Source organism: Artemia sp. Qi Xiang Cuo, chromosome 18, assembly GCF_049724085.1.
Source record: "Artemia sp. Qi Xiang Cuo chromosome 18, ASM4972408v1, whole genome shotgun sequence".
Classification (NCBI taxonomy): domain Eukaryota; kingdom Metazoa; phylum Arthropoda; class Branchiopoda; order Anostraca; family Artemiidae; genus Artemia; species Artemia sp. Qi Xiang Cuo.
In genome coordinates this window covers 60,279,157-60,299,347 of record NC_142811.1, presented here as the reverse complement: position 1 = coordinate 60,299,347, position 20,191 = coordinate 60,279,157, and the positions used below count along the sequence as shown (strand labels likewise).

Genomic DNA, 20,191 nt, shown 5'->3' with positions numbered 1-20,191 from the left:
ATATATATATATATATATATATATATATATATTATATATATATATATGTATATATTGATATACCATCTTCTTCTCAAGTGCAATCAGAGCTATTTATAGGGTTAGTTGTGCCTAGAGAAAATATAATTACATTAGGGGAGAGTGGGGTTGGCTCGGACACGGGGTGAGTCTGGACAAGAGCCTCTCTTCCTACAACGCCCTCTAAAATTCACCAAAAAAATACTATAGACGTGCCATCTAGTACCCTACTTGAGTATGTAGTTTGGTTATCACACGTGCAATCGCTTTTGAAGTATAAGAGAAAAACCGAAAAAAGATTGGTGTGGCGTCCTGTATCTCTCTTTGTTTGTGATTTTATTTGGCCATTATTACTAGTCATTGAATTTTGCTGACTGTTGTAGCGTTTAACTATGGCATTGCTAAGTTGTTTAAATTTTAGTTTTTGGCGGCATCTATAGTAGTTACAGCGTCAGTGAGGTTTCAGACCTTTTATCGCGGGTGGGGTTGCTTCGGACAAAGGTAGTGGGGTGGATTTGGACATTGTCTGAACCCACCCCAGACACTTTTTTGTGGTCAGTATTTCCAACTTTTCCTCTTTTTTTCACCTCGTGTACCTGTTAATATGCATTTTATTACTTGTTACTAAAAACAGTGTCTTTCAGAATGCCTCGATTATACAAAAGGAAGCGACAAGACCCTCCCGTTAACCTAGAAAACATGAAGAAAGCAGTTGGGGCTTATCTGAAAAAGGAAGGACCATTGAGACAAATTGCAGAAAACTTCGGCATAAAGAAGTCCACGCTACTGGACTATGTCAGGTGCTCGAGGCCGCAGACAGGAGAAGCGGATAAAAGTGTCAACGAAGAGCCTGGGCCACTGCAGATAAACTTCCCGACGAGACCAAAACATAACAGGCAAGTTTTTGAAAGCGAAAACGAGCTAAAACTAGCCGACTACTTTCGCACTTGTTCGAGAATGAACCATGGACTGACAACAACTGAAGCACGAAAATTTACTTACTCTTACGCCCGTGCGAATAACATTTCTGTACCAGAAAACTGGTGTTTCAAAGAAGCAGCGTCAAAGGACTGGCTTCTTGCGTTTCTGAAGCGGAATTCAGACATCTCGGTGAGGAAGCCAGAAGTGACAAGTCAGGCGAGAGCCTCTGGCTTCAACAAAACTGTCGTTCAGACGTTTTTTGAGAAGCTACTTGATGTCTATGGAAGGTTTGGAGCCAAACTGATGGCTGATCACATCTGGAACGTTGACGAGACAGGTATGGTCACCGTGCTTCCACCACCGAGTCCTAGCACCAACTGGACAAAAACAGGTTAGTCAGACTGTGTCTGCAGAAAGAGGTCAACACTTGACTGCTGTATGTTTCGCCAGTGCATCTGGAGCGATTATTCCATCGGTCTTCATTTTTCCGCGAGTGAATTTCATACCTAGAATGACAAACGAAGGCCCCCCTGGCTGCCTTGGGCTTGCACACCCTAGTGGTTGGGTCAACAGCGACTTGTTCTTGGAGGCTATGCGACACTTCACGAAAATAACCAAGCCAGATGAAGAGACTCCCATCCTACTGCTCATGGGCAACCATGATAGCCATCTGGATGTACGTATGATCGAACACTGTAAGCAAAATCACGTGACACTGTTGACATTCCCACCCCACTGCTCCCACAAGCTTCAGCCACTTGACGTAGGAGTCCTTCTCGTTTCAAGGGTGCACTGAAAGAGCGCTTCAATGAATGGCTGCAGTTGCATCCCGGACAGCGCATTTCAATTTATGAAGTAGCCTCACTCAGCAGGGTTCCTTTCCTGGAGAAGTTCAGTGCATCCAACATAGTCTCTGCGTTTCGAGCAGCTGGAATCTTTCCATTCAATCGCGATATATTCCAAGAGGGAGCTTTTGCCCCATCCTTTGTGACGGATAGGCCGCTAGACCAAACAACCAGTTCGCGGAGCCCCTCGTTGCAAGCCAACTCCGAAGCTGGACCACCAATTTCTTCTTTCATAAGGTCGCCCGAAGAAGTATACCTTTTCCCCGAGTGGGGGCTGTTTTTGTTCCAGGACGTGGGAATCGCAACAGAGGGAGGACCCGTAATCTCACTGACACCCCTGAGAAAGAAGAGATCGTAGCTAAAAAGGAAAAGAAGGCCAAGCCGACGCCATCTACAAAGAAACGTAAGAGCAGCGCGGTCCGCAAGCCAAACGAAGACGACGGAACCGATGAGGCGGAGACTCTTTCTGAACCTGTTGCCCCGAGCGACTCCTCAAGCGACGAGTCTCTTCACTGTGGAGACGTAGAAGAGGACCTTGAGCCTTTTGATATTGACCAAGCTCAAACGGATAGCTATGTTCTGGTAAAATTCCAATTGGGCAAATTGAAGAAGTCGGATATCTTCTACGTTGGCCAGATAAAAGGAAAAACTGGAAGCGATCTAGAAGTCTTGTTCCTTTGCAGAAATGGAGCACGGTTCATTTTTCCGGATATTGAGGACAAAGCCTTCGTCTCTTAAACGACATTGTTCTTTCTCTTCCATCACAAACTGCCACTGGAGGGACTGAACGGACAAAGCGAGGACTCAGTTTTCAATGTGATCTCAGCAGCTACTACATGATATAGACCTCCTGTGAGCTTTGGTTCAAATTACTTGATTTTTTTTCTTCAACTTTCATTTTACTTGTTTTACTTTTATACATATTCAGATTTTCAGTAAATGGCGTTTTTTTCTTTAATCTGTGAGGTTGCCGAACCCATATTACTGCTGTCCGAAGTAACCCCACACCATGTCCGTACCCACCCCACACCGTGGGGTAACTTCGGACAATTATTTTTTTTTTTATTTTAGGATTTTTTTTGTCTAAAGACGAAAGATAAAAGCCTACCAAAATTCCTGACAAATCTTGGACACAATCTCTTTCTTTTAAGATGAAAACGGAAGATGGATACTGATTGGGACAGAAGCTGCACCCAACCAAAATATTTTGTCCAAACCAACCCCACCCTCCCCTACACCTCTCCTGACTCAAATATAAGCAAAGACAGTCAAATTACCTCAGAAAATATTGAAATCAGGGCAATATATATATATATATATATATATATATATATATATATATATATATATATATATATATATATATATATATATATATATATATATATATATATATATATATATATATATATATATATATATATATATATATATATATATATATATATATATATATATATATTGCCCTGATTTCAATATTTTCTGAGGTAATTTTCATCTTAAAAGAAAGAGATTGTGTCCAAGATTTGTCAGGAATTTTGGTAGACTTTTATCTTTCGTCTTTAGACAAAAAAATCCAACAATAAAAAAAAAATATTTGTCTTAAGCTACCCTCCAGGGTGGAGCTGTGTTAGATTTGGTGGGGTGTTACTTTGAAAAGCATAGATATGAGTTTGTAAACTTCACAGATTAAAGAAAAAAAACCCCATTTTCTGAAAAGTTGAATATTTCTACAAGTAAAAAAAGCAAAATGAAAGTTGAAGAAAAAAATCATTTAAATTGAACCAAAGCTCACAGGAGCTCTATATCATGTTGTAGCTGCTGAGATCACATTGAAAAGTGAGTCCTCGCTTTGTCCGTTCAGTCCATCCAGTGGCAGTTGGTGTTGGAAGAGAAAGAACAATGTCGTTTAAGAGACGAAGGCTTTGTCCTCAATATCCTGAAAAATGAACCGTGCTCCATTTCTGCGAAGGAACGAGACTTCTAGATCGCTTCCAGTTTTTCCTTTTATCTGGTCAACGTAGAAGATATCCAACTTCTTCGATTTGCCCAATTCGAATTTTACCAGAACATAGCTATCCGTTTGAGCTTGGTCAATATCAAAAGACTCAAGGTCCTCTTCTACGTCTCCACAGTGAAGAGACTCGTCGCTTGAGGAGTCACTTGGGGCAGCAGGTTCAGAAAGAGTCTCCGCCTCATCGGTTCCGTCGTCTTCGTTAGGCTTGCGGACCGTGCTGCTCTTACGTTTCTTTGTAGATGGCGTCGACTTGGCCTTCTTTTCCTTTTTAGCTACGATCTCTTCTTTCTCAGGGGTGTCAGTGAGATTACGGGTCCTCCCTCTGTTGCGATTCCCATGTCCCGGAACAGTAACAGCCCCCACTCGGGGAAAAGGTATACTTCTTCGGGCGACCTTATGAAAGAAGAAATTGGTGGTCCAGCTTCGGAGTTGGCTTGCAACGAGGGGCTCCGCGAACTGGTTGTTTGGTCTAGCGGCCTATCCGTCACAAAGGATGGGGCAAAAGCTCCCTCTTGGAATACATCGTGATTGAATGGAAAGATTCCAGCTGCTCGAAACGCAGAGACTATGTTGGATGCACTGAACTTCTCCAAGAAAGGATCCCTGCTGAGTGAGGCTACTTCATAAATTGAAATGCGCTGTCCGGGATGCAATTGCAGCCATTCATTGAAGCACTCTTTCAGTGCACCCTTGAAAGGAGAAAGGACTCCTACGTCAAGTGGCTGAAGCTCGTGGGAGCAGTGGGGTGGGAATGTCAACAGTGTCACGTGATTTTGCTCACAGTGTTCGATCATACGTACATCCAGATGGCTATCATGGTTGTCCATGAGAAGTAGGATGGGAGTCTCTTCATCGGGGTAGTTTATTTTCGTCAAGTGTCACATAGCCTCCAAGATAAAGTCGCCATTGACCCAACGACTAGAGTTCACAAGCCCAAGGCAACCAGGGGGGCCTTCGTCATTCTAGGTATGAAATTCACTCGCGGAAAAATGAAGACCGGTGGACTAGTCGCTCCAGATGCACTGGCGAAACATACAGCAGTCAAGTTTTGACCTCTTTCTGCAGACACAGTCTGACTAACCTATTTTTGTCCAGTTGGTACTAGGACTCGGTGGTGGAAGCACGGTGACCATACCTGTCTCGTCAACGTTCCAGATGCGATCAGCCATCAGTTTGGCTCCAAACCTTCCATAGACATCAAGTAGCTTGTCAAAAAACGTCTGAACGACAGTTTTGTTGAAGCCAGAGGCTCTCGCCTGACTTGTCGCTTCTAGCTTCCTCACCGAGATGTCTGAATTCCGCTTCAGAAACGCAAGAAGCCAGTCCTTTGACGCTGCTTCTTTTTATACTATTTCCAAATATCATGGCCCCTTTTCTGAAAGTATATACACCCCCCCCCCCCTAATTGTCTGGGATATAGCCCTAGGAATATATTTAAAAGAAAAATAACCATTAAATTTCGTACTTTACAATATGAAAGAACACGAAAGAATGTAACGAGAAAGAATGCCATCACTAGATTCGAAACAACGATGTATTTAAACAGTTATATATGGGATCTCGCAGATGGGGAGGGGGGTATAATGTCAAAAAGTGACCTTGATATTTTGAAAACGCTTAGCATAAAATAAAAAATTCCTGCTCAAATAACTCACCCCCCTCCTCAATGCTTAGATATAACCAAAATATGGTTAATTTTTACAGTTTCATATATTTTGTCAATACCAGCTGTTCATAATCCCATATAAAAAGAGCAACTTTTGTATATAGCCTTATATTATGTCAAACCAATCAGGAGGGGGTGGGGGTGAGGTTGTTGCGGAAAGAATAATACACACATCATCGGTACTTGTCAGTTAGCTGATACACACGCAAGAGAGATGCTAAAGGAAACTAGTCAAACGGGTATCGGTCAGTAGAGAATTGGATCGCAAAGCGTGGTTTGTCATTGCGTTTGCAATATATTAGCTATTGTTTTTTGGGGTTAAGGGGGAAAAGTACCTAGATTAGGTTACGTTTTTATTATATAGTATGCTTTTAAATAAAAAAAAAATAAAAAAACAAGTTATTATAACTTAAAGTAAGGAACGACGTTAAAACTTAAAACGAACAGAAATTATTCCGTATCGGAAAAGGGCTGTCCCCTCCTCAACGCCTCGCTCTTTACGCTAAAGTTTTTTATTGTTTAAAAAAAATAGAGCTGTGAGAAAGTCAAATTGAATTGCTTTTTACGATTAAAGCCGAACATTGAGGTCCCAAGTTTTAGATTTTTTACGTTGAGCATCTCACGTGGTATTTTTTTTTTCTACACAAGCTTCGCGGCTCCATCACAAGTGATGATATGGTGCTAGTCCAAGTAATTATCACTCTATTTATTTTAAGTTGTTTATTATACCTACTCTTGAACAACTTAAGAAAAATATTTTCAGGGATTACCCCAACTGCGAGGCCATTCCACATGATAACAGATTGTTGAGTAAAACTTGTCTCCATGTATTCTCTGCGGGGTGTGCTCTGTACAAGGTAGGTCTGTCGAGCTGTACTTTGGCGAGTTGATTGCAAATCCTTTATTTTATCTGAAACGAGTTATAATGCCTCCTCTGATAAAGGTAATGAATATATTTGTAGAACATCGACATTAAAGCCATGTCAAATCGATTCTGGATTGACTGTATGAACTTAAAATCAGGATTGCCGAAAATTACTGCGCAGACTGCTTGGTTTTAATATATTGAAGAGGTGCGATGTGGCTAGTCGGAGGACCAGTAAAAAGAGGAAAGACATAATGCATGACTGGTCTGATATGTAAAATGAATAGTGTTGAATGGACTCGTCAGGGAGTAGGCTTTTGCATATAAGGATGACTCCCATTTTGTGGGAGTAAGAGGATCTCACTTTTCTTAGGTGTTTAGCCCATGTGAGATCCGATGAGAAATGAACTTAAAGAAGATGTATTGTGTCAACTCTTGTTATTGCCTCTTCTTTCAAAATGAAAGCAGGGTGATCTTTCACATTCTGTGCCTTTGAAATTCAGAACTCTTTTGTTTTTGATGCATTGAAATTTAAAAGCCACGTATCTAGCCGCAGTTTTTTTTTTTTTTTTTTTTTTTTTTTTGGTCAGCGTAAAGTTTCTTCTGGGGATGTTTGGATCTGCTACGTGTCCTCAGTAAAGTGGTGAGGTTTTTTCAGAAGGCTATCCTCTAGATCGTTTTTGAACACTAGGAGAAGAGTCAGCCTAAGAAAACCTTCATAAGGAAGTCTGGCCTAAACCGAGCATTCTTTTGAAATAAGGCTGTCAAAGACGACCCTATTGATAGCTGCCAAAGACATCAGCAAGAAAACCTTGAATTGACACCCATTAACTCAGTACAGTAGCGGATCCAGGAGGGCAAGGGGGTGCCCCTCCCCCGGCGTTGTCTAAAGTAGTGTGTATTTGCTTAATTGACTCAAGTTTGCGTTAATTAAAGTTGCTCCTAACGCAAGTTTATCGGATCAAGCTATTTTGCCCCCCCTCCCCTAATTTGTTTTATCGGATCAACCTATTTTGCCCCCCCCCCCCTAAAAATCCTGGATCAAGCCCTGAATCAGTAGCCTGTTAATTCCATAGAAGACCCTCGTATCATACGTGATGAAAAGCCTTCGTGATGTCAAAGGAGAGAAGGTGGATGTCATGTCCCTGGGAAAAAGTTTGACCCACTCTCGGTACTACACAATCAGGAAGTCTAACGTGCACTCTTCTCTACGAAAACCATCTTGTGTGTCAGCCGATGATTGGTTTGACTCGGTCTTGTGAATGATACTCTCATAAGCTTTTCTTAAGCAGGATAGGAGACTAACTTGCTGATAATCTCTTACAATAGTAGGATCACCATCTTCCTCAAGAACAGGAATTACAACGAAAAAGTTTCAGGCTTTTCAAAAATGTTCCTGCTGCAAAACAAATTAAAAACAGACAAGCAAGAGGACCAGCGATTCCAATCAGGGGTACACATATTGAGGATGATATTAAATATTTTATCCTGCACTGAATCTTTGGTGACATCCAGTTTAAAGAACGTACTAAAAATTCTACTACTATTTATGTTTACACCAATGATTTTTACGCCTGTTTCTTGTGGGAAATTGGGGGGGAGAGACTCCTGCTTCAACATGTTTAGAGGCCTTTTCAAAAGCATTCGCAAGAACATCTTCCTTTTCCTGGCCAGAATGCATCACCACCCTTTCAACATGAAGTGATGGAATTGAAATAGGTTTGGATGCTTCTTTGTCAATCCTCCACCATTGCTTTGCAGGGTCCCTTTTTAGCTTTACTTCAATCTTGCGTTTGTAATCAGTTTTCTATCGGCGTGTGGGTTTAACAGGTTCGCTTGGAGCTTGAATAAAAGTATCCTGATCCTCGTGTAATTTTGTTGTGAGCCATTTCTTATGTGATTTTATTTTCTGTCCCTGGTCGACAGTCTACAAGCAGAATTGAACCAGTGCATGTCTCGAGAAAAGATTTGAACTGTTTTTGATGGCACCTACTTGAGCCTACTTAATTTTTTCAGTCCAGTCTTAGCATAGTGACTTTTAGCGTAATTGTGCTCCATCGATAACCATTTTATCCTCTTAGTCTGTTTTTGGATGGTCGCGAAATGAATTGGTCAAGATTTTCGAAGCGTCACTATGACAAGAATAAATTTTTCAAATCCTGTCGATCCTTATCACATTCATAATTTTGAAAAGTACTGCATTAACTTGTTGAATTTTAGTTCTTCCTTGAGGCTCCTAAACCACTTGGGTGAGAGCAGATTCTCTAGGACTTGGCATCACTTCTTCTGAGTCATCATAACGAGCGTAGGTCAGATCTTCCTCTTTGCTGTCAGACAATTTTAAGTCCTCTGCTTCAAATGCATCTTCTTTGTCATTGCTGCAACTTACTTCTGCATCTTCATTTTCTTCATCTTTACCGGAAAGTTGGGTAATTTCTTTGTTGGAAAGCGGGTACTGGCTCATTACTGAAAAAAAAAACTAAACAGATCACTGTAATAATACCAAATATGGGTGGAATATATACTATAATTGCTGAAATATAACCTAACATCAATACAAACTAGTAAACTACATAAAGCAAATAAAAGCAGAGCCAGCTTCGCAATTAAGCCCCAAATATTGAAAAATCAAATTAGTGACCGAAAGCAAAAAAAGTTGCACCAATACCAAAGATCGATACAATTTACCCACTTATTTCCTGTGCCTCAGTCTTTGTTAATGTCTAATACAAGAATACCTCACTGACTACCTCCCCAATGGTCAGAGACAATATATATACAAAAACCCACTTCATTTTCATGACTCACAGGGTAAGAACAGATATGGATTCAATTTGCAGGGATAAATTTTACCCATCTTTAGTATTCTTGGGTTATTAACTTCGGAAAACAATAATAGTCTTTGATGGAAAGTTGTATTGAATAAATAAGACCTTCAACTGCATCATTTTTCAAAATATTTTATCCACTGATTTCAAGTATATTTAGATTAAAAATTAATAATTTTTGCCAAATAAAGCAAAGGGTAGAACAATTTGGGTAGCATGAATTTAGGTTAAACTAAAAACTCTGACCTACCGCTGCGATCATTAATTTTAATGAGCCTTCACAAAACTCAAGGGATACTCAAACTGTAAATTTAACAACTTGACGACCATTTTTCAATGGCTATACAGCTCCTTTCATTCTCTGTTCAGTTCTAATCTTTTTATTTTCTTGGCGTCAGCATTACGTTCTCTGTTAGCAATATGTTTAATTTGTAAAATTGGAGAAACTGACACGTTTTCATTGCTTTGGTGGATTGCCTCTTGTTGGTCCTAAGGCTGAAAGGATTTTAAGGTAGATTTATCCAGATGTGTTCTAGTCTAGAATCTTTTCGAGAGATCAATTAGATAGTAAAGTCATGTTTTCCAAATAGTTGAATATAGTGCCGTCTGTCTTCTCCTGAGAGTTTTCATATGTAGATTTGACTAACTCCGCATTCAATTTACCTTGTTGTAATACCCTATTGCGTTATTGTGAAAAATACGACCGTGTCCGAAAGTCACGCGTTTTCGTTTTATCCTAGATAAAACAAATTTCGTTCAGGTTGGATTTTTCATTCGGACTAGGAAAACCTGACCAATCTACCTTACCTAAAATCCAGTGGAAGTGTGGGACAATGTGCTGGATTTTTCGGAGAAAAGAAATTATTTGATAAACTTGTGACCTACAGTTTATTTTTCTGTTAAAACATTACAAGAAAGTATTTGAAAATCCTTAATCACATTGTTCCTCAAATTGTAATTGAGACTTTTAATAGAAAATTCTTAAGGTTTAAAAGGAAGAAAGAATTTTTGAACGAAAGAATCAACTACAAGAAAGAATTAAATACAGCAATTTGGCAAAGAAAATAATAGTTCTCTATTCTTCTCTCATTCACAGTCTTCTTAACGCTCCTTTCTAAAATAAACGCTTAAAAACAAAGTTTTTACTTAAGTAAATACAGAAAACTTGTGTTCTTCTTCTTATTAGAGTAGGCTACTGTCTATTTATTTTAGAGCCCCTCCACCTCTTATGTCTTTAGGCTACATAGCTCAGCTAGCATATAGACAGAAGTTCAGTAGTTTCCTTGATTTCAAGTATTTTGTGACTGTTTCTTATAATAGTTAATAGACAATGCCAAATAATACCAAAATTAGCTGTAAGGAAGAACTAAAAAACAGTCAAGTAGGTAAATTTACAATTTATTTATTATTTCGCTTGGCTAAACTTTAGCCCACCACACAAAATAGGTTTCGATTTCATATACATAAATCGATGTATTTGTCATTTGTTGCAGAATAAGCAGCACATTCGGACGCGTCAAAGACGCAAAACAAGTGTTTTGTGAGATCAACAGTTATGTGCATTGGAAATAAGTTTTTTTTTTCGAAGCAGCCCAATAAATTTAAATTTCTGAAACGTTTGCTTATGAATCCATAAAATGAGTCAAACTACAATACCTATCCATAGTGATGAATTTTTTTTTATAAATGATCAAAATAAATACTCTGATAAGTCCTGAAAGAATTAATTGTATTCTGAAAATACACTTCCTGTTATTTGAGTAGAATTTTAAGCCATATCAATTGGTCATTTTAAGTTTGGGAAATTTATTTACAGATCTTTCAAACCTCATAAATTAGGAATAAGCAAAGTTATGAAGCTAATAAAAATGGGTAAAGTTATACCAAATCATATTATTGACTTACGCATAAAGTGAATATACCACTCAATGCCTATTTTATGCTGATTACAAATAAAATAATCATTTCTATCGGAAATGAATTTCAGCCCCCCTATATATGCCAATTCAGGGTATATATTTCTACATTAGGGGGGGGGGGTAAAGTTTAAACTTACCTGCCATTTACAGCAGAAACTAAATTTTCCGCCCCCCTAATTTAGAAATATAGGTCAATATCTACCGAACATTCTATCGGAAATGAATTTCAGCCCCCCTCCTCTATATAGGCTATACCTAACCTAAACCAGAATTAGCATATATAGGGGGGGGGGCGGAAATTCATTTCCGATAGAAATACTTAATATATTCGTAATCAGCATAAAAAAGGCATCGAATGGTGTATTCACTTTAGTCCTAACTCAATAATATGATTTGGTAGATATTGACCAAAATATATCCCCTGAATTGGAATATATAGTGGAGCGGGGCTAAAATTTATTTCCGATAGAAATGATTATTATATTCGTAATCAGCATAAAAAAAGGCATCAAATGATGTATTCACTTTATTCCTAACTCTATAATAGGATTTTGTAGAAATTTACCAAAAAATGTTCTTGTAGTTCATTTAAGCAGAAGACCTGTTTTGCAAGGCTTCAGTTTCATAACACAAAGATTTTTAAAGGTCACTACTGACTAGAGAGAGAAGGAGTAGAGGTTGGTATTTCAAAATACCTTCCCAGGACATACTTTAGTCTATAGCCCTGTCCCTGAAAGTTTTATTTTCCTAACCTAACTCCTTTCTAAGATAGAAAAAAGTAGCTAAACTAGAATTACACCACAAATTATATATTTCCGAAGTATTAGTCCACCCATCACTCTTGTTTTTCCAGTTCTTGTCTTAGTCACAGTTTTTTCAATTTATGGATGCACAAGTTGAAACAAGAGAGATGCATTGAGAGAAATACATGGTAAATATCTAATTTTGGCCATATATGTGCACACTAGGCGGAGTTAAGGGTGAAGTATAGCAGAGCTGCATGCAAAATCTGTTAACTACAACTATTCTGCATATTATGAAGTAAGAATTATTTTCATAACATATTTCCTTCTCAATATCCCCTAATCAAGACCTATACCAAAAATTCAAATCCAGGTTGAGGATGATGTTAGTTTTTTGCTCCCATTTGCCAGAAAGAAATACTCCAATTCTTGAAATTATACTAGGCTACCTACAAAGGTTCTAGACTGTTTACTTCTATCTTTCTTAAGGCTTACCAATAAACTTTAATTCCCCCCACAATATGTTTTCTTAATGAATATTCTTTTCTTAAAATTCGATTTAATAGCAAGCAAGTAGAGTTAACACATAGAAAATGCATTGCAAATGGATAAAATATAGTTATTTTTGACCATTTGAGGGTAGGGGAAAGTTCATTATTATGCCTTCAGGAATAATATAAGTAAGTATTCTTTAATTTTTCAAAGTAGTCTTCAGAATTTTACAGTGTCCTGTTTAGGAGAATAAAAATGCTGTACAGATTCAAGCCTTTTACAGTACATAGCTCTATTCCTTCCCCTCTTCAAAGGGGCTTGCCTTTTGTCACCTTACATAATCTTTGTTTGATATTAATAAAATCTTGAGGAATATTTCTAATGCTCAAAATAGACACAATGCAAGTGTTTTGAGCCTTATATCTGACTTGTAAAATTTTAATTTTTTTTAGTTTATTTATTCAGTTTAGGAAAAAAATCTTGATAACCCTAAAATCCTACTGAGGTGCTAAGAATTTCTTCTATTAATTTCTTAAGATTCAACTTCTTCTTTTTATTCTTTTTAATCACCTAGGGATAGTGACATCTGTAACAAGACACAAATATGGTGATAATCTTATTATTTGTCTAGAAGATTATAGCCTACACCCCTTGTTATCAAATGCTAGTTTGTACATCAATCATATTTTAAACATACATAGAAAAACTAGTGATTACCAATTAAATATTGCCAAGTATCAATATTTGGTGTATTATATTTAATTTCAGGGAACACTACTTTTTACTAGAGTAGTTGCTAAATTATATGTCAAGTAATTTCAAATTGAGGAGTTTTTTAACTTGTTATAAGTGTCAGACATGATCATTAGGCCATTACAAGAGATGCAGAAGGCTAAATGATGAAAAAAAAAACAAAAAAAAAAGCAAATCATCATAGCACAACTCATCAAAGGCTGACACAGTGGCAAAAACCTGTGTCAGATTTGTGGTTATTTTTACCATGAGGGTTACATCTCCACTCCTCAAGTAACACACAGCAGACAAAACTGTAGATTCTAAAATTTACAGATGTAGATTAGAACACAACTCTGAGCAGTGTGGTATATCCTATATAACTGGTACCCTCAAAAAATATAGGTAGGCAGTTTGTGCCAATTAGAGGAGGGTGTCCTGTATTGACTTTGAAAAAAATCCCATCTTCTTGTAATTTTATTGAATAGAAAATACCCTCACCACTCCTAGATCTCCATAAACTGGTACTCCTGAGCATTTATGTTGTATTCAGTTTATGCCACCCCACAGGCCTGACTGAATCAGAAATATTTTGAAAACTATTCAAGGGAAAACCGTCTGGGCAACTATCATTTAACTAGCCATATCTATATAGTTAATCAAAGTTGGATATTCAGTTCTGATTAAATTGCTTTTTCCATTTTCTGGATTTACATCCCCTCCAAGGGGGAATACAACTTTGTCAGTCCAGATTTCAGACTTATCACCAATTTTTACATTATCTATTATTTTTCAGGGCCAGTACACCAGAATAGAGGTAACAGTGTGCATCTCAATTGCTGTATCATATCAACATATTAGAGGACATTTTTCAATTCCCCCTAATTTGTATCAACTACTGTTCCTGCTGAAAACCTGTATTGTTCTTCAGTTTCCTTAAAAAAAAATCCAAAGACGTCAGTGGATGAACAATATTTATATGACCCAAATGGGGAGCTAACAAAGGAAAATCCATGCCCAAAACACTTCAAGGTACAATAAGTTTTTTATCCCCCTAATGTCTCTTCTTTTTTTCCTTTATAAATTTAATGCACAAAGATATATTTGTTGATGCATGTAGAATTTTAAAATCAAAATCCTTTAAAAATCATCATAGGATCCCCTAAAGTTGTGTTAAATCTGTTCTAACTTTTTCATTTCTTCTTCTCTTGACTTTTTTTTAAATCTTCGCCTCAAATCTGGAGGTGATAATCTGGTCCCCATCCTGAAATAAGGTAAAAGATCTCCAATCTTTTGATTATTAACCAATAACAAAAATGTTACAATAGGTTAGCTATTTGAATTGTGGATAAATAATATTTTACAATGCTTGGGTACTGTCTTAATCAATCCAGCTTCAAGAAAAGGAAATGACTGTGACCATGCCATTTAGTATTTGAAACAATAATTAATGAGTTTTATATATGTTTTTATATTTTTCATGAGGGCCTTTGCTCACTTCATGCAACTTTATCTTTTAGGGGCAGGATGTTTGTTTTATTGCATATGCTGATTTGACATGACAATGATGTTCTAAAATAGTCCAATTAAGAATTTTAATTCCCTTGCTGATAAGTCTAAACACAGAGGCTCTTCTATTAAATTTAAAAATGTCAATATTTTCTCATCAGGGTTAAAAATCAAGCTAAAAAAATTTTTGTGACAAGAGTATTTCATTTCTGGTTTCTGGTGCTATTGCTTTTCTGGGGTCACCTTTTTGTGCTTCAGCTTGAGATTCAAAGTTGATGCTAATTTTAAACCTTCAAGAAAAATACTCGAAAGGGGTTGGGTTCAATTGTATAGCTACATTGAATCTATTTTCATGTTTTTTTTTTTTTTTTTTTTAAAACAGCTACCCTACACATTCACAATAACTCCCTTATTTTATGAGGTCTTGAAATCTGCAATTGTCAAATTGCGTTTGCTATTTTAAATACTGTTAATGTATACTTTGTTTCCCAATTTCTTTTAGTAGAACTAAATTAGTTTTTAGATTTAAAAATTAAAGAGAAGTTCAAATTTTCTATTATTAAGATTGATGATTTTTATTTTAGGTTTGAAAATATTATCTCTGTGCATAACCTTTCCTTTTTTTCTGATTTTCAATGGTATTTTTTTATGGTTTTAAGAATTGCTTAGGGATTGTGAATAAATCGGAGTTAAAATTAAATTTAGCCTATTATCTTGTTTTTCTCATGAGACAACAATCATGAAAAACCGCTCTTGAAAATCATTGTGTAGTTCAAATTGGCTTTTGCAGCTAGACCAAAACTTAACTGCTTTTTATCTAATGCAAAATAAACAGAATTATCTACCAATGTACTGACTTGCAGTATTATGAAATATAGATCACAGATTAGCAGGAAAGTGTTGGACAGCATAATAAGACATAGAATTAAAGAAAAATATTTTTCCCTGCTCCTAGGACAAAATTAACCAGGCTTTACTACTAGTAATAAATGAAGAAAGCTGTTAGAAGAGTAAATCATTAGTATATTAATATTACAAATTTGATTTACAAAATAATTTGAAATCCTCTCATTTTCTTTTTAAGGTATGTCTATCACCACTCAGTATGTAATTGTAAAAGACAGATACACTTCCTTTTACTGAGGAAAAACAATTTTATTTGATAAATTATGCACCTTTGGTTTATTAATTACTATTCTTTTTCTATACTTCTTTCATAATTAGTATAAGCGTGCAAGTGTTTTGAAATTCCCAATGTATTTTTGCATAATATTATTCACTGTTTTTAACTAGATTGATAAGGCTGCATGAAGTCAGCAACCTCTTCCTGTGTTGGGAAATGCATTCCTGCAATGGAGCAGCCAGTGGTTTTATAAGATATTGAAACAAACTGAAGCGTTAGTTCACTTCAAAATTTGTCAAATCTTGATGAAAAGAAGGTCCTTGAAGGTTCGTGTACTAAATGTATTGCTGAGTTTGTTAATGTAATCAATTTTTCTGTTGGAAGCTCTTAAGCCAAACTGGCCAGTCACGACAAAGAACAAACAAAAGAGAGAAATCTCAATAAAGAACAAACAAACGGGACTCAGGCCAGTAGAAAGTAAACATAAAAACCAAAACGACGTGGATGTTTTGCCTGCATGAAAATGAGGCATGTTCAACGCTGATGAAACAAAGATAGAAAATAAAATAATCTAAAACAAATAAAAGCCAAAACCAAGGAATAAAAAACAATATTAATATATACATTTGCCGCTACGGATCCACATAGATCACAGAAGCAAATAGAGTTACTGTGATGCAAACACCAAAGCAGCTGGATAAAATAATATTAAATGGAAATGAAGTTAATTATTCTGTTGCAAAATAATCCTATTGTAAAATAGTATTATATTGTAATCAAATAGGATTATTTTGCAACCAAATGATTAACTTCATTTCTATTTTATATTATTTTATTTTATATTTCTATTTTCTATTATTATTTATTTTTCATTTTTTTTCGTTTCTTTATGAAATGAAATTTTTTTCATTTTTTCATTTTTTTTCATTATTTTATTTTTCATTTCTATTTTATATTATATTATCGAAGTAACTCAATTAGCTCCTGTGATCTGTGTGGATCAGTTGCGACAATTGTAGATATATTCAGAAGTAAAAAAGCTAAAGAGTTCCAGGTACTTTTGTTCAGGAAGAATTACATTGAAAATGAAACAGTCTAGACAAAGCAAAACTGACATAACTACATATTAGGCATAGCTCATGTTTTGAGTTTATCTTTTTGCAGTTTGCTTATGTTATATTTATTCAGTGTTTAAATAAAACAAGCTCATAACTATTAAGGTTTTAGTTTTTCTGTTTATTGCTGTTTATTGTTTGCTGTTTATTTATAATTAAGCCGTCTTGGTGGCAAAAAATATAACAATTGTTTCTACAAGTCCAGAAGTGTCAGCAAATTCTCCGTTTACATATACTATAAGAGCTCAACGGATATTATTTGAAGGTTAACCAGCTGGTAAACGTCCAACAAAACTGACTCAAGCAGATTTTAGACTGTACTGAGATTCCCATATAGGTGCCAAAAGATCTAAATGTCCAGGCTCAGACTTGGTCTAATTACAAAGGCTGAAACATAATTAAATTCCTAGATGCAATTTCTCCGAGGGACAGAATATGTTTTTTCTCGCCTATCTAGGCTATTGAGCTTCTGAAATGAGAATTATCTGAAAAATCAAGTTTCTTCTCAACTTTCTTGATACTGCAGACGTGTTTTCGGCTGACAAGAGGTTCCAGATGAAAACAGAGTTTGTTATAGGGGGTGCTTTAAATATAGTTCCTCCATCCAAAGTAAGGTAAAATCTTCTAGTGCCTTAAGGTTTCATAACAAAATGCGAAATTTCAGCTCTGTGTGTCCATGTAGAGCGAGCTATTTGAGGTGTAAAAAGCTACCAAATATTTCAAAATTGTTTCTCTTTGTAGACATTATTTTAAAGGCCTGTGCTCGCTGTCAAATTTAAGAGGGCCATAATTCCTGTATGCTTGACAAGTAAAAGTAAACTGCAACGGATTTGGTTGATTTTCCTAGTTGTGCTGTCTCATGCTTGTTTTTGTAATGAAATTTTGTCTATTTTGAGAAATTTAATTTTTGCCTGTTCAGGTATCCCGAAAATTTAAATTTTGCCATAAATTTACCTGCCTCTTCTTTGAGCTGGCTTTTGTTGACTAGCTTTATCAAAAATCCAAAGTCTTACGAAAAAAAAACTTTCCACAAAGGGATAAAGAATTTTTTTTTCTTGTACACAGTTGACATGTTGAATAAATAAATTTACTCTTCCACATTTTTAACACCAATTGTTCAATGTTTATTTAATTTTGGGGTCTAGTTTTTTATGTGTTTTGTTTTATTAAATTGTATTTTATTTTACTCTAATGAGTAAACTGTCTATGTGCCTTTATTTACTTTAATTTATTGCTTTTATAACACGTATTATGGGCATATTGATTGTCAAAAGGATGCATCAGCAATGTCCCAGAAAATACTTAGGATATTAAGTTTAAACTTCCAGCCTGTGTTGAGGGGGATGTTAAAAAAAAAAAAAAAAAAAAAAGAAGGTGCTGTGTAATTTCTGCTATCAACACTATTAATACTATTATTACTACTGAGTCTAAACGCTTTAAGGTGAAGCTTTTGGGAAATGTTTAGGGGATGTTGAACTAAATAAAACACACAAAATGCATATAGATTGCAAAAATTGTTTCAGAGATTGTATCAGAGATGGTGCTGCTAGTGCTATTACAGCTGCTTTTGCGCCACGCTAGTTTAGCTTGTGTGTGGAGTTCTCAACTATTTTTGATGGTGCATTTTTTCAAAGAATTGTCCTCCCTAGCTTTGCTAAGTGCAATCATAATAACCTTTATCCATCAAAAAGAATGCTTAAAAAGACTCAATTAATTTCAACTGACTAAATCGTCATATAATTTTGATTCATATAGATGGTGCTGCTAAACTCTAGTTTAGATTGTTTGTGTGGAGTTCTCAACTGTTTTTGATGGTGCATTCTTTCAAAGAATTGGCCTCGCTAGCTTTACTAAGTGCAATCATAATGACTTTTACCTATCAAAAAGAATGTTTAAGAAGACTTAATTCATTTCAACTGACTATAACACCATTTACATTTGTCAGTCTGTGGCTTTTTGGATTACTCAAACGGCCACCAGAGGACTCCCTGCTTGTGGTGCTTAAAAAAAAGCACAGACGGCGTGCAAAGAGAGGTGGGCGCCGAAACAGACAGACGGTCATACCCGTTCATGTTACGGAGGAACGTCTTTCTGACCGGAGGACGGCTGTATGTGAACCAAGGACTCTTGTGAAAATAAGATGTTTGCAAAGATACAAAATTCCTCCCACTCTTTCTCCATCACAGCTGCAGTCAATCTGACCGTGTTTCTCTGATGAACTTCCCCCGCTATTACGTCCTGAACAGTTATCAGCTCAGGCAAAGCTTCCGAATTTCATTCTGTGTAATGCCCGATCCTTAACAAATAAAGTTGACGAGATGGAGATACGGCTGAGAGAAGTGAGTGTTCCTATTGCCGCAGTTACCGAATTCTGGGATATCACTGATGAAATGGGTAGAATAAAAGGCTACACTAGCTATTTCAACACTCGCCGTGATAGAGGCTTGAGTAGAAAAAGTGGTGGCGTTGGTATCTATATTCGTAATGACATTTCATCTAAGCTATTAAATATACCAACCGATTCGTGTCACGAAGTTGTCTGGGTAGAGTGCAAGCCATCCAAACTATCAAAAAAGTTCTCATGTTTGATAATTGCATCTGTGTATTACCCAGAGAGTGCAAAAAATAGGAAAGAGCTTATCAGCTACTTACAGACCTACATCGATAAACTTCGTCGTGCCCATGCCTATCCTGGCTTCATAATAGCTGGCGATTTTAACCAGACGAACAGACAATGGATATCTAGTGTCCTTCATCTGAAGCAGGTAGTTACCAATGCTACGCACCAGAGTGGCAGTACTCGACCTAATTTTTACAAACATGAGTGACAATTATTACTCCCCTCGGTCGTTAGGTCCTCTCCAGAGTTCAGATCATTATGTAATTCTCTGGCAAGCCCACAATAACCAACCGAAGCCAAAGAGAACCAAAGTGACTATTAGTCCGCTTAACTCTCAATCAATCTGCGATTTTGGTCTGTGGATCGGGACTTACTGCTTCGACGACCTGTGTTCTATAGTAAACCTGAATAGCAAAGTTCAGCAGTTTAACTCTCTTCTGTAAGAGATGTTTCACAAGTTTTTTCCCATTAAAGTTGTAGTGGTAAGTGAGTCCGATAAGCCATGGATCACAAGCGATCTCAAACAAATGATCAAGATGAGGTGCAAGCTGCACAGTTCCGGACAAATAGCCGCGGCGGCGAAACTTAGAAATCGAATCGTGGCCATTAATCGTTTCAAGCGAAGAAATTATGTTCGGGAAAAGGTAGTACCCCTTCTCCAAAGTAGCAGTCGGAAGTGGCATTCCACAGTGAAACAAATGACTGGCAAGTCAGTTAACAGTGAGCTAAAAATACCCAAGTCTGAAGGATCTCAAATGAGCGCTTCAGACGTAAACGA

At 36.6% G+C, this 20,191-nt stretch overlaps 1 long non-coding RNA gene across 1 annotated transcript; it reads left to right on the top strand.

The window, feature by feature from the left end:
- The first annotated feature begins 668 nt into the window (after window positions 1-668).
- On the top strand, window positions 669-16,199 carry LOC148941725 (uncharacterized). Its single transcript, XR_016143243.1, has 3 exons — window positions 669-914; window positions 13,843-14,078; window positions 15,849-16,199. It is a non-coding gene; the product is annotated as an uncharacterized LOC148941725 (long non-coding RNA).
- Window positions 16,200-20,191: the final 3,992 nt, after the last annotated feature.